At 42.4% G+C, this 15184-nt stretch overlaps 1 protein-coding gene across 2 annotated transcripts in view; it reads right to left on the reverse strand.

Moving 5' to 3' along the window:
* Positions 1–15184, reverse strand: part of USP54 (ubiquitin specific peptidase 54) — a 250748-nt gene that overhangs the window by 229412 nt on the left and 6152 nt on the right. The window contains exon 1 of one of the 2 annotated variants that reach the window (XM_074958442.1): positions 3883–3897. The exons of the other annotated variant lie outside the window; for it this stretch is intronic. The gene's annotated coding sequence lies outside the window, so the exon portion shown is untranslated. Of the gene's footprint in view, positions 1–3882; positions 3898–15184 lie in introns of those variants that run through there. 2 annotated transcript variants of the gene reach the window in all.

A 15184-nucleotide genomic window follows, 5' to 3' on the forward strand; every position in this document is an offset into this window, starting at 1 on the left:
CATGTGAATGCTCAAATTAATTCTGACATGTTGAGTAACCACTGGAAGAAGAGAAATCCATGACTAGGAAGCTGTAAAAATGCTGCATACTTTTTTAACTGCATCCCCTCTCCAAAAAAAAAGAAGGGAGGAGGGAATGGAAGCAAGAGAAAGTTGAAATACAGCAAACAAACATTTCTTACAACAGCATATATACTAAACAGTTTGAACTAGAAACAGTTAAATTGATGGTAAATTTTACACTCTGTTGTAAAAATCCAAATGCAAATAAACTGAGGATTCCTAAATAAAAAAAAAAACAAACAAAACTATGTTTAATTAGAATCCTCTTCTGTATTTTGAATTTCAGACTCCCAGAATTTCCAAATAAAGCCAGGGAGTTCCAAATAAAGTTTCACATAAAACTTGCTTTGTATGCATGGATGAGAAACGAGCATCTCGTATATGAACAATTTTTGATCAGTTATGTTTCTTATATTTGTCTTTTCAATAAATACTAAATGCTAATGAAAACACTTGAAAGAAAGAGATGTGTGCTGAGCAATACCGGTACTTGCCTAGATAGTACCTACAAGTTCCATGTATCACATGACAGAGGAAAAAATGCAGTGGTATCTTTCTGTACCTGAACCTGTAAATATTATTTTTCACAGTTCAATCAGGTGACTCAATTGGACACGTCATTGCAGGTATTCTGCATTTCCACCTCTTCTCCCCCAACTTCACATATTACTGTGCAGGATAACCCCACAGGGGAAGATCATATCAGTGTTGCTGCTTCTGCTCAGAAAACATTGGTAAGAACAGGTTTCAGAGTAGCAGCCGTGTTAATCTGTATTCGCAAAAAGAAAAGGAGTACATGCATCCGATGAAGTGAGCTGTAGCTCACGAAAGCTTATGCTCAAATAAATTTGTTAGTCTCTAAGGTGCCACAAGTACTCCTTTTCTTATTGGTAAGAACAGTAACACCAGAGGGAAAATTTTCACACTTTGCGCCTGTTGTAGGAATGCTTTTTCTGTTCTAGTAAAATGACTACGCTTTATTGCTTTTCATGTCTGAGCATAGCCGGCTTCTGGATCACCAGGAGCTATGAGAGAAACAGACTATGCATCAGTTTCACCTTGCAAGAAATAGACTACACATCAGTTTCACCTTGCAGGTGGGATGGAAGAGGAAAATAGGTAGAGAAGAGGACTGATGATGCTCAAAAAGTGATAAAACAGAGAGAAAAGAAAGATCAGCAAACTGCTTAATTTTAGGATAAAAAAAGTATAAGAGTTTCTTTCAGCTACCAATGTAATCATCAGTAGTAGTTAACAGGACCGATCGCTGAAAGAAATTCAGAAATAAAACCACCTCCTCAAAAAAGGAAGAATGCCATTTGAAAGTGTGTTTTTCCACAATGAGGGCTATTTTCCATGCCAATTTTTAAACTTTTAAACCCCAGCTGTCCAGGGGAGGGGAGAAAAAAAAAAAAAAAAGACAAGTTGCCAAAATGTTTCTGTAACAGGAAATGCATATTCTCCATCCATCCCATCTCCTTCCCCTTACATACGCTCATCTTAGTCAAAAATATTTAAACATGTTTTCTGTGAAACTTACCAAAAGATTCATCTGTGGGCAAAGACCCAGTCTGGAAAATTTCAACAAGTTAGGAGCAACTGAAAACCAGTGGTTAGAATGGAAACTATTATGCATCCTTAGGTACAGTTAAGTTCCCACTACAATTTTTGGGGGGTGTGAGCATTCTTTTCCATTCCTCTTCGAATTTAAATATAACATACTTAAATATATAAAATCACCACATCAAGTACACAGATGTACTGTTGGCGATTCTTTTCTACATTCCATAAATATTTATCCATGAGCTTCCTATAATACCCATTACCAAATTATATAAAATACTGGACAGGTAAATTAGCACAGAGATTGCGGACTTCATACAGAATACTTCTCTTCATCTTTCCCAGATTTTGGGATGCTATGCTTGTGTGCTAGTTTAATACGCTTTGATTACAGTATGGCAAAAAAGTTTTAGAAAACAGGCAGATCTCACAGAACATTTCAAAAGTAGTCACATACACTCTATATCATCAATGTTACTGCTTTCCATGTTCTTGTCCTAGTTATTTCCCTCTTCTTACCCCAACAGTAGCGTCCTATATACTACAATGCCATGTAAATCTATTCAAAGCATTAACCTGTTTCTGTGTCACAGTGACTGCACATGTACTGATATGCTAACAAATGCATTCCTAGTTGTTTATTGATCACTTCATACACTCTCTCTACTGGAAATCCTGGGAGGAACACCAGAAAGTCTCCTGTCATCTCATGCTTTGTGACACATGTTATTGGCCATGTCCCAAAGTATTTTTATCTTTGGGCATTTCCATAAAATGTTAATTAAAAAAAAATTCCTCTACAAGCTGTCTCTGGTATTTCTGACTCACTTGTGTGTATTTTTAGTTCATTCATTCATTCTCCCCCCCCCCCCAAAAAAAAAGGAAAAGAAAGAGAGAGAGAGTCATTCACAAAATTCTAGAAGAAAAAGGAAAAAAAAAAAAAGAGCAAGGACAACAATCCAACACTGGCTACAGCAAATATCCATTGAGATTTACAGATCAGAAACCAAACCTTCCAAAATACAAACTTTACAAGAAATTAGAAGAATTTAACTTGTTGAACAAGGGCTGATGTAGATATGGAAAGCTTGGCGAATCTTGGTTTCCCTGTACTTCACACAGGCTTCTCATCTGACTACAAGCATCTCCTTCACTCACTCCACATTCTGTACTTTTTTTCCACACCACCCGATAAGGCTGGGGCAGTCTCCCAATAAGCATATGGGATTCCTTTTAACCTTTGAAAAATCTTCTGAAACTCCAACTACCCCATGAAATACGATAGCTATGAGACACCAATCTGGTGTTCACTTTGTGTTTGTTGTACTTTATCATACCTGCTTCTGGCTTTAGATTAACTCCTCTTTGGGCCAAGGGTTTGCTATTTCTTTGGCACATTCTGCAGTGGCATGCATATTCATTTTATATGTTTATAAAAATGCACCTTAATGTCTTCAGCACACATGAAATTCTTAAAGCTAAACTCCCCAAATTAAATTTAAAAAAGGAAAGTACCACTCCACAAGAACAACATAATGCACCCATAAACACGGCTCACAATTCCTCAAAGACATGGTAAAAAGAGAAATTCCACAGCAAAGGCATCTATTATCCCCCAGACTTTCAAACATGGAGACTGCAAAGTTGATCAAATACACACATCTCATCTATCATGGAAAAATACAGGAGGAAAACCAGCCTCTCAGGTAGCCAGGATATGTAGCAATACATAAATAAGAAAGAATAGTTGCCATCACATCACCAGAAAGAATTGAAATACAAGTGAAGAAAAATACTACCTACTCAAATCTTATACTCCCAACAGTCAGCAACAACGAGACTCAAGTCTCATCAGTAACAACATTCCAGTATATCCTTTCACCTATCTTTTCCACCTTCACTGACAAAAAGACTCAGGACATCTTTACTAGCCTTATTTCTTAATTTTCACTGAAAACATTTAGAGCTACTTTTTGGCAATTCTCTAGAAATGAATTCTAAGCCTAAAAACACTAACAGCCATGTACAAGTAAAGCAATTTCATCCAGGGAGTTAATGGAACTTCTTTCTGCTAAATTTGATAGATAACAGCTGGAATTAAACGTTTTGAGTCATAATAAACAGATCCAGAGAGGCGGCATTGTAGATCAGAATTACACACAAATTATACAGACCATATATACAATTAAAGAAAATAACATGTTAAAACTTCAGATTTGAACAACTGAGCAGAGCAAGAGAAAAGAACATTCATACCTAGTCTCCAAAAGAGCTTTGAGAAATGGATTCCTTTACCTCTGGATATCAATGTGGACTCAACCCCTATACAGGTTAATAAGAATATCCCTAGGAAACAAGTGGTATACAATAAAATGGGCAGCAAAATGACAAAACCAAGACTTAAACTCCTTCAGACACATAAGAAAGAGAGCAACAAATGTTATGGGAAAGAGGAAAATATTAGATCAAGCCTGTTTTGAAATAATCCAAGAAAAGAGGAAGGTGCTGGGGTCAAGAGTTTGTACAAGGCAAAAAAAAAAAAAGTAAATGTAAAAGGTAACTTTTTAATAATTTACCAAACTCAGTATAAACATGACAGTACAGAATTTACATTTTTCTGAACACTGAATTTTGCTAAGCCATTTGCTGAGAAATATTTTATCTCAAAAAGGATGAAAATTTAGATGGTCATGAAAGTGTTTAACCCACTTTAAAAAAAAATTATAAAGGAATTTGTGCCCAATCTTGCAACCTGAACAAGTATGCATATTGCAAGGTCAATATTATTTACTCTGTTTTGAGATGAACCCAGTCTGTGTGTCCAAACAATTCTGTCTAACCTTGATTATGAACTCCATCCATGAAAAAGAAACTGTCTTCTACTGTGCTTTTTACAGCACCAAGCATCTCGACTGTATTGAATAAACATTAATAATAGATGATGAATAAAAATAACAATTTCAAAAGCCTCCAGAGATAAGTGAAAAAAATCTTGATATGATGGACAGATGTGTTAGTACAATTTTGCTGCTCTTAACAGTATTTTATTCAAATTTGTTTTCTTAGCAGCAGCGTGAAGTTAACAGCTCTCAGCATGCCACTTACAAGAGCTACGATTCATTTTCCAATTAATGGTAGCAATAGGTTCTTAGTTAATGGTTTTAAGATAAAGCTAGGTTTTGCCATATGGTTGGATTTCAAAGATGGTCATTGACGATTTCTCATGAAAAACCCTGGTGTGTAAGAAATTGTTGCTATATTTAACTTCTGGGTCCTCACACGCACAGTCGACAACTGGGGTGGACGATGTTAGAGTATTCTCAAATGCCAGTGACACCAGATTTTTACCCCATACTCTATTTAAGAGGACTACAAGGATTTTAGATAAAGGAACATATGGATGGCTCAGGGGATTGGTAATGGAATACAGAGCTTTTCACCTCTAGACCACTGGTTCAAATCTAGCCTTGGTCAGTATAAAGGAAAGTTATTAAAATCCGACAGCTGTAATTTATGTGAAATGATTAGTTAGTCTCAGCCCAATTCCTAGAGGACACAGACCATCATCATAATTAACATCCTTGCTGACAGTTTCATCTTAGCTGAGCGTCCAAAGATTGAAAGGGTATAGAAAAAGAACTACCCTCTCACCCTTTTGGTGCTAAGTCCAGGCCAGCGCTAAGACAGTGTCAGAGCAATGTAGCGAAACTTGTTAACACCACTGCAATGGCATACTTGTTCTGTGGGTAAAGAGAGGACTTCAATCTCCAGGGCTATCAAATGCACTGAGTTTGTCATTTATAAAAGTTATAGAAGGGGGGTGTCACAAGGTGGCTGGCCCCATTAAATTAAATAGGTCCAGCTCCCTTGTGCCAGCTCCACTTTGCCAATCAGAAGCAGCTATGAAGGATAATGGAGCATCAGAGGCAGCAGGCGATCCAGAGAGGGGAAGAGTGTTTCCTGGAGGAAGGCTGAAAGCAAACTGAGCAACAAGTGAAGTTTGCTGGATGACATCCCCAAGCCAGGGCTGGAAAGTGCAGAAGACAGGAGAAGCAACAGCTGCAGAAAAAGGTGCCTGTGGACTCTAACCTAGAGAGCCAAAGCCAAGGACCAGGAAAGGACCATGGAGCTGGTCTGGCCTGAGAGAGTGCAAGATCAACCAGCCTAGTAGCAGACAGATGGATAGAACCATGGTGGAGGTGACAGGCCCCATATAACCTGCTGGCAGCCTGTAACTGCAAACAGTCTGAATTCCTGCAGCAGCTGGACACCACCGACCCGGTCTAGCTGCACAAGATCTGCGATGACGCCACCAAGTTATTCAGCAGCAGCTTCAGTAATGAACTGGAGTGAACAACAAAAATGCCATCCCAGAGAAATCATCAGAAGCAGCAATTTTCTACTGCTCTGGATGAGACCAAAGACCCCATCAGGAAGAAGGAGGAAGAGGAGGAGTATTAAGACAGCATCTTCTAAGCAATGTTCCAAAAGATAAAAGGGGGACCTGAAATAATCAGGGTTGTGGGGGGGAAGAGGCATCCCCGTCTCGACGAGTGACAAGATCCCAAGTTACAACACCTGATACACACACCAAGGTACTTCCTGAGAAGTCAGCTGTCCAGCCAGTGGAAGGGAGGGTCCCCTTAGTAGAGATCATTGTGAATGATTAAAATAGTACTGAGTTACATGTGAAGAGAAGTGTGCTTGAGAAAGGGCAAAAGTCCCCAGGTCAGTGTCCAGAGTACAGCCATGGGGCAGATACCAGCACCCCGCTCCTCATAGAGCCTAGCCTTGGGGCAGACATCAGCACCCCACGCCACGGGGCAGCCCCCAGACACCAGCACCCCGCTCTCCACAGAGCCCAGCCCTGGGGCAGACACCAGCACCCCACTCCCCAGAGAGCCCAGCCACGGGGCAGCCCCCAAGCACCCCGCTCCCCACATCACAGGGCAGCCCCCAGACACCAGCACCCCGCTCCACACGTCACGGGGCAGCCCCCAGACACCAGCACCCCGCTCCACACAGAGCCCAGCTACAGGGCATACTTAAGCCCAGGCAGCAGCACCCCAGAATCTTTACTCCCCCCAACTTCTTTACTGTCCCACCGGGGCATATGGTGTGCTGAAGCTCTGCCCTTCCTCACCCTTTGCCAGAGCTGGCTGAGTCTCCCAGGCTCTCCCCCGTACCCGGGAGAATGAGGATCAAAGAGCATGCAGCCTCCAGCCCTAACAGGCTGGGCACTCTGCTCACTGCGAGCTGGCCTCTGCAGAGTCCAGTGGTCCTAGTGGCAACCAGATATTCTGCGGGGCAAACAGGGAATTCTGCAAAATTCTGCATTGCGCAGTGGTGCAAAATCCCCCCAGAAGTAACTGTTAGCACTGTAACCAAATTAGCTTATAGATACTAATTCCCTTTCATGTCTTAATTGCCTTTTGTGACCAGGATCCTAGGGGGGCCACGCTGAGATTGCTCAATTAGGGTAAACTGCAAAGAATGGGGCAGACAATCCCCAAAACTGGTGGTTATTCTAATACTTAGATTCACCAAGCCAGCAACAAAACAGCTTCCACAATGCCTTACTGGTTACCCAGAAGCCAAAAATACAGTTCCCTTAAAGCAACCCAGCCTTTGTGCTCCCACCCAGACATTCAAGTCAAATATGATGAGGATTACTGAAAATCTTGTTGATCATATAAAAAGTTCTACCAATCCCAAAGCATCGGACACATTACCCTCCAGGTTAACAAATATTTCAGATCTTACCCAAATATATGCTTACAGCCAATTCCTATTAACTAAACTAAAATTTATTTTAAAAGACCAGAGAGTGTATTGGTTAAAAGATCATTATACATACAGGCATGAACAGAGTTCTTAAGTCAGTTTCATAGTGGAGATGGTGACCTTTAGAGTTGCAAAGGATTCTTTCAGAATTAGTCCATAGATTCAATCCAGTGTCCAATATCAGGGTGATCCAGATGGAACTGAAGACCTGTCTTTTGGCTCACACTTCCCCTGATGAAGCTTAAGCAGATCTGAGATGAAAGGATCAGGTCCCAAGAGCCCTTTATACAGTTCCCGGGCAGCCTCTTGACAGCATGCAGTCCTTGGGTGAAAAATAGGCAATTACCCTAGCTGTAAAGTAGACCTCCTATTTCCTAAGCATCACCAGTAATTAGGTACGTGGATTAACATAAGGCAATTGCCTATCTCCCTCCATTTCCAGGTAGTTCATCATATATTTCAAAGAGAAATTAAGACAATGATATCATTGCATTCACAGTTCATTTAAATGTTAACATTTCCTTTTGATCTCTGAATTAACAGAATACAGTGATAGACAGAACTGTTTGGTTACATTGTTAACCTCTAACAATATACTTTATACGTAAACAAATACAATTAGTATTACCCCTAATTCTCTAACAATACAGGTTTGCATTTCAAAGCTCTAATCTAACTTGAAATGGCCCTAATTACAATTTACATATACTTTAATAGGTCTTTAAAAGGTTGAGCCTGGGTCAATTAGCCTGGTAGTTATGTAACCCTTTCTGGTGCTGTGTCACACCTTTATATTATGTATGTGATTGTGTTCAGTCAACCTTAAGATCAAAGATGTGAGACACTGTATGAAATTAACAATATTACATATATTGTCTTCAGCTTATCTATCCATGTTACAATGTATGACCAGCAGTTGCCTTATGTTAATCAGTGTAACTGCATTACCTGTGTATGCATAGTAAATAGAATGTTAACTTCAAAGTGATGGGACAGTGTATGTGTAACCTTTGGGTGAACTAGAGTTCACTTCATTGCCCTTCTCCAGAGCCTACATAACCCAACTCCCTCAGAAAACTAGCTGGAGTCCCAGAATTCAGTCTCTAAGGTTTTTCAGCAAGGATTGCACAGGGTCAACCTCCCCACATCCAAGTCCTGAAAGGAATGGACTTAATTAAGTAACAACTTTATCGTAAGATTTTATAAAAAAACAAATTTAATTTTTTTCAGTATAACATGGCTATTTTATAATCCATATACATTATCTTCACAATTCTACATAAACATAAATAAAGAAAAATTCAAATCTGAACAGGTCAGTCCCCACAGAAACAGTTTCCAAAAGCTTAGGTTGAGTTCATCTGAGTCTCAGTTAGAGTTTTTGATCACCAAACCTATACTGTTTGCCGAGTCTAAAACATCTTCCCTCCACTTGCTTGTACGTATCTTTAGTTAGAATCCATGCAGACTCTTCTTCTGCTGAAATCACTGTTAACCAGTCAGCTAACTGATTAACCAGCCACTCAGTTAAGTATAGAGATTAAATTAAAAAACAAACAAAACAAAAAAAAACCTGCTGCAAGATGCTTCAGAGTTAGAGAAAACAGCCTGCTTCCCCTGGGCTCAGCTTCTCTCAACTCACACAAAGCACATGGCTTTTTGTAAAGCAGATGCCCTGACTGCTTGCCCTGGTGGAGTCTGACCCCAGCGACAGGGAACCTATTGTAGCATACCCCAAACTACCACACCCAATTCCAAAAACTTCTGGATGTGGAGTGCTAAATCTGCCTAGTAACAATGACCCAGACTCAACTCACTCCTACTTCCCCCATCCCACCACAGGTTTCTTAAAGAGACATCTCCCATGTTAGGCATATGGGTTACATTCTCCCCTGCTTAAACACTGCCATCCCAGCAGCGCATCTGAGACACAATCCACAATATCTTGCCTGCAGGAAGTGAATCACACAGGCTATATATTTGTCACGTCCTTGTAAGACTTTCCAATCAACAGGAACTGAGTCTGGAGCACTGGGTCTTCCTGGCCAAGGATTTGGATCCTGAAACTCTGGTGATATGCTTTCTTCATTACTAGGCAAGGCTTCTATGCAACTTGTTGCTACAAGTATTAATCTTTCTTCTTCGGCTTCCAAGTCTTCCTCATGAGATTTGCAGAGTACTGTGAACTTTCATAACTGCTTTGCAGAGTTCCTTATCCCACTCATCTGAACTAGATTGAATTAGAGACATTTTAACAATTCTTTCTGTCCACTCCATGTCATCTTTATCCCTGGAATACCATTTAGTCGCCAAGAAAGAGCATCAGCATCAACATTGGCTTTGCCAGACTTATAAATTATATCCAAGTTATATAGTGACAAGGCTGCCACCCATCTATGGCCAGCCGCATCCAACTTTGCAGTCTTCACAATGTAAGTAAGAAGGTTGTCCTCAGTCATTACTAGAGCTGTTGATTAATCACAGTTAACTTATTTGATTAACTCAAAAATTAAATCATGATTTAAAACTTAATTACAATTAATTATAGTTTTAATTGCACTGTTAAACAATAGAATACCAACTGAAATTTATTAAATATTTTGGGTGTTTTTCTACATTTTCAAATACATTGATTTCAATTGCAACACAGAATACAAAGTATACAGTGCTTTCTTTATATTTTTTATTATAAATATTTGCAATGTAAAAATGATTCGATTCACCTCATTCAAGTAGTGCAATCTCTTTATCGTTAATGTGCAACTTACACATGTAGATTTTTTTTGTTACATAACTGCACTCAAAAACAAAACAAACAATGTAAAACTTTAGAGCCTACAAGTCCACTCAGACCTACTTCTTGTTTAGCCAATAGCTAAGACAAACAAGTTTGTTTACATTTACAGGAGATAATGCTGCCCGCTTCTTATTTATGTCACCTGCAAGTGAGAACAGGCATTCACACGTCACTTTTGTAGCCAGTGTCACAACATATTTACATGCCAGATGTGCTAAAGTTTCATGTGGCCCTCCATGCTGCTGAAACGTGGGCTGGCACTGGTTTTATCCACTCAACTGCTTGCCCTTTTGCAATGCCAGTGTGAGGTTTCAATATGACATTCTTCCTTGTTAAGTTTTTGACAAGTACTCCTATTCTCATACTGGAGCCAGTGACTTTAACAAATTGAGGAAGAACTGCTAGTCCACTGGGTCCAATTGCAGCACCTGGATCTTCCAGAATTACAGCAGTCTCCAATTCATTCACAGCAAGTTTCAGAATTCCTGGCACTGTTTTGGATGTGCCAGGTGCAATTGTCTCTGATTTTCTTCCTCTCAAGAACATTTCAGCCCCTTTGTCAGCTTTTTGCTGTAACCTCTGACTGAGTAAAAATTGACTAAGTTTCAGCCTACTCATTTGGTAATGAAATCCTACAGTAGAACCTCAAAGATACAAACACCAGAGTTATGGACTCACTGGTCACCATGTGAAACCGGAAGTAAACAATCAGGCACCAGCGGAGACAAAAAAAGGGCGGGGGGTGGGGGGGCAAATACTGTACTGTACCTGTATTGCATCTTAAAGGTAGGCACATCTGGGCTGCCTGTCCCTTCCCCACCCCACCCTCACCCCCACATGCAGGGAAGCCATTTACAGCTAGGAGCTGAAGGTGCTGGCGCTGCCAGCCCAAGGCAGCCGGAACTGGCAGAACAGGAGCAGTGCTGGGATCTGCACTGCTTTCCCCCACATCCTCCAGCCGGAAGGGGGACACGCTGTTTTCAAAACGCACACCCCCAACCAGGAAGTGGATGCACCATTTTCACACACACCCCCAGCAGGAGTGGGACAAGCTTGCAAACTCAGTCCGACTCAGGGAAATAAACTGCCTGCAAGGAAACTGCCAGTGCTGAGGAGGGAGCTGCTTCTGGAGCCTGGCCTGGAGTGTCATCTGCTGGAGCTGGAGCCCAAACTGCACTTTGTTCAGAGTTACAAACATTTCACAGTTATGGACAACTTCCATTCCTGAGGTGTCCCTAACTCTGAGGTTCTACTGTACTTAAAAATTCAGTACCCCATTTCTTCTTACAGTCTTCTACAAGATATTTTAGCACATTTGTGCCTATGAGCACCAACCCTTGTTGATTCATACATTGATCTGGACAAACTAAGACTAGTACCTCTTGTTTGTTAGTCCCACAGATGAACTTTGAGAATTGAATCCTCAAGGTTATATATCCCAGGTATGGAACAATTTGCCCTCCAGCCCCTTCTATCTGAAGTATACTGCCAATAGACTAACTTTTGATAAGATAAATGCTCATAATAGAAAGTTTCATATATGCAGGTCACTTGAGAACAAGTATCTGTTAGGCAGGTTCTCTTTACCCCATCTAGGTAATCATCATGGCTTATCATGGCTAACTTCTGGATGGCCTCACTGACACCCATTTGGGTAACATCTCTCTCCTGAACCCATTGACTAGCAGCCTTGCTCTAAGAGTTGTCAGTTTCTTTCCTTCCTGGCTCATACTTGCTCTGATTTGAATGTCTACCACTCAGTTGCTGATGTACTAGGTTGGGGTTAGAAGAATTCTCATAATCATTTTGAAAATGTCCTATTCACTCCCAGTTAAAACAAAGAATTTCTTCTGTTAAATCTTGGTGTTGCTTATTAAATTCTTTGGGTCTTTGAGGAGGGAATCGTGTATCTGATATGGACGTTTCAGAACTTGGTCATCTGCAGTCCCACCAACTGCTGCTCAGCCTGCAGATACTTCTCCTTCCAGTCTACTGCAGTGACTTCTTCATGGGCGCTGGAAGTATTTTCAGGTGCCTTTATCAACTGCAAACGACTCCTATGCAATGGCTTTCCTTTTTCTTCTAGTTCTTGTCAAAGTTTTCTCTCTTGTTTATCAAAGTGCTCCCTTTACTCTTGGTGGAATTCTGCATCACTGCACATGCACAGAATGTATGTCCCCCACAGATTTCTTTGCTTCCCCGCAGAAAAATGACTTTCTGACAGGAAAGCAAAAGGAAGCCACAAGAGCCGTTATGTGACCCTCCCTAACAGTATGTTTTGGGTGCCCAGGGCAGCTGGCAGAGAGGTAAATCACTGTGGCACAGGAGGCTGGGACTGGAAAAGGCGCGGCTGGTGGCTCCTACCCTGCGCCAGGCTCAGTTGCTAGTCCTGGCTAGGCTGGGGAGGACGGGTCTTCCTCTTCCCCTGCACAGCTGCTGGGGCTGTGTCAGACTCACCACCAAATTTCTCCCCCAGCTGTAGAAAGCTCTGCAAACTCTCCCCCCGCCCCACACTTCCTGCACCCCGTCCATCCAGACCCCCTCATACCCAGACCCTCCCGCGGAGCCTCACCCCCCCATACACACACACACACACACCCAGAACCCCCCGATAAGTCCCACTCCCCCTGCACCTGGACCACCCTGACAAGCCACCCGTACCCCCACCCTACCGAGCCCCAGATGCACATGGATCTCAACCCCACTGAGCCCCACCTCCCACTGAGCCCCCCAGATCCCCTTGCTGAGCTCTACCTCCCCACCCCCGCAGACACCCCCGCCCAGCCCCAACCACCTTCACCTGGACCCTCCTGCAGAGTTCCATCATCACTGCACCCAGAACCCCCACTGAGCCACCAGCACCCAGATTGCCCCACACAGAGTCCCTCCACAATTGGATCCTGCATTGCTGAGCCTGCCTGCCCACACCTGATGCACCTGGCACAGAGGGGCCAGGCCCTCGGGTGTTTCTGGGCCAGGGCCTGCCCTTGCACTGTGTCAGGGTTGGGTGGAGCCTCACTACTGAGTCCGTTTCCCAGGGAGGAGCTGCACAGTGATCTCCCACCTCTGTACAGCCAGTGGCCTGTGCTCCCCAATGCCATGCTGGAGTCTCCACATTTATTTGACAAATAAAATTTGCAGAATTTTGCAGACTTTTTAATTTTTTGGCGCAGAATGCCCTCAGGAGTATCCCTTTCAATGAATCTCACCTCAAAAAGGAGTGTGGCATAAGAGATGCTCTTTTTTCTACCTCCACCACTAATCCCTTTTATTAAGGGTCTATTTTAAAAAGATTCATGTCAACAATAATGAAAAAATTGATCTTGTATATAAGAGTTCAGTTCAGTATCTTTTACCCCACCAACCTCCAAAACTTCTTGGGCTAATGTGGGTAGTATAGTCAGGTACACAGAAGGTGGTTCTCTAATGTGTTGGTGAGGCTCAGAAAACTGAGCTTAAGTTCAGATGCATGAGATGCTCAAGTTCAGGATCCTGACACAAGGAAGAAAGGAGAGCAGCAGAATAATGACCCTGGACTTCAGAAAAGCAGACTTTGACTCCCACAGGGAACTGATGGGCAGGATCCCCTGGGAGAACAACATGAAGGGGAAAGGAGTCCAGGAGACCTGGCTGTATTTTACAGAATCCTTATTGAGGTTGCAGGAACAAACCATCCCGACGTGTAGAAAGAAGAGTAAATATGGCAAGCGACCATCTTGACTTAACAGTGAAATCCTTGCTAATCTTAAACACAAAAAAGAAGCTTACAATAAGTGGAAGATTGGACAAATGACCAGGAAGGAGTATACAAATATTGCTCAGGCATGCAGGAGTGAAATCAGGAAGGCCAAATCACACTTGGAATTGTAGCTAGCAAGGGATGTTATGAGTAACAAGAAGGGTTTCTTCAGGTATGTTAGCAATAAGAAGGTGGTCAGGGAAAGAGTGGGCCCCTTACTGAATGGGGGAGGCAACCTAGTGACAGAGGATGTGGAAAAAGCTAATGTACTCAGTGCTTTTTAGGCCTCTGTCTTCACGAACAAGGTCAGCTCCCAGACTACTGCACTGGGCAGCACAGTATGGGAAGGAGGTGACCAGCCCTCTGTGGAGAAAAAGCAGTTCAGGACTATTTAGAAAAGCTGGACGAGCACAAGTCCATGGGGCCGGATGCGCTGCATCCGAGAGTTCTAAAGGAGTTGGCGGATGTGATTGCAGAGCCATTGGCCATTATCTTTGAAAACTCATGGCGATGGGGGGAGGTCCCGGACGACTGGAAAAAGGCTAATGTAGTGCCCATCTTTAAAAAAGGGAAGAAGGAGGATCAGGCAACTACAGGCCAGTCCACCTCACCTCAGTCCCTGGAAAAATCATGGAGCAGGTCCTCAAGGAATCACTTTTGAAGCACTTTGAAGAGAGGAAAGTGATCAGGAACAGTCAACATGGATTCATCAAGGGCAAGTCATGCCTGACTAACCTAATTGCCTTCTATGATGAGAACTGGCTCTGTGGATGAGGGGAAAGCAGTGGATGTGTTATTCCTTGACTTTAGCAAAGCTTCTGATACGGTCTCCCACAGTATTCTTGCCAGCAAGTTAAAGAAGTATGGGCTGGATGAATGGACTATAAGGTGGATAGAAAGCTGGCTAGATCATCGGGCAGTGATCAATGGCTCCATGTCTAGTTGGCAGCCGGTATCAAATGGAATACCTCAAAGGCCGGTTTTGTTCAATATCTTCATTAATGATCTGGAGGATGGCGTGATTGCACCCACAGCAAGTTTGCAGATGACACTAAGAGGAGTGGCAGATACGCTGGAGGGTAGGGATAGGATACAGAGAGACCTAGACAAATTGGAGGACTGGGCCAAAAGAAATCTGATGAGGTTCAACAAGGACAAGTGCACTAAGGATGGAAGAATCCCATGCACTGCTACAGACTAGGGACTGAGCAACTAGGCAGCAGTTCTACAGAAAAGGA

The sequence above is a fragment of the Natator depressus genome, chromosome 7 (assembly GCF_965152275.1).
Source record: "Natator depressus isolate rNatDep1 chromosome 7, rNatDep2.hap1, whole genome shotgun sequence".
In the NCBI taxonomy this organism is placed as follows: Eukaryota; Metazoa; Chordata; order Testudines; family Cheloniidae; genus Natator; species Natator depressus.